Below are 379 nucleotides of genomic sequence, written 5' to 3'. Positions count from 1 at the left end.
TATCGCAGACACAATATTCTCTGCAATTTAGATTTTTTAATTTTCTATATTTTTCAAATGCTTTACATAAAAATAAAATTATAAATAACATGTCCAGAACTATGGACAGGTCAGCTGTGTTTATACAGTATGTCTGTGTCAATACATGCATGCTCAAGTGTTATACACACTGAGGGCTTCTGTGTGTGGTTGCTTAGGATGAAATTCATCATGCACTCAAGGGATGTTGATTGTCCCACAGAAAATCCTTGTCTAAGCAGAGACAGTAATTGAAGAGAGTAGCACAGAATGAGTGAACATGCGCTTGAATAACAAATAATGAAATGGGTGAGAGTGGGGGGGGGGGGGCTGGTACATGTTTAATTTAAAGATAACCATT

The sequence above is a fragment of the Morone saxatilis genome, unplaced genomic scaffold (assembly GCF_004916995.1).
Source record: "Morone saxatilis isolate NCDOM2014 unplaced genomic scaffold, NCSU_SB_2.0 Contig3, whole genome shotgun sequence".
NCBI classification, from domain to species: Eukaryota; Metazoa; Chordata; class Actinopteri; family Moronidae; genus Morone; species Morone saxatilis.
The sequence above is the reverse complement of the archived record's forward strand: the minus strand, read 5'-3'. Positions refer to the sequence as shown.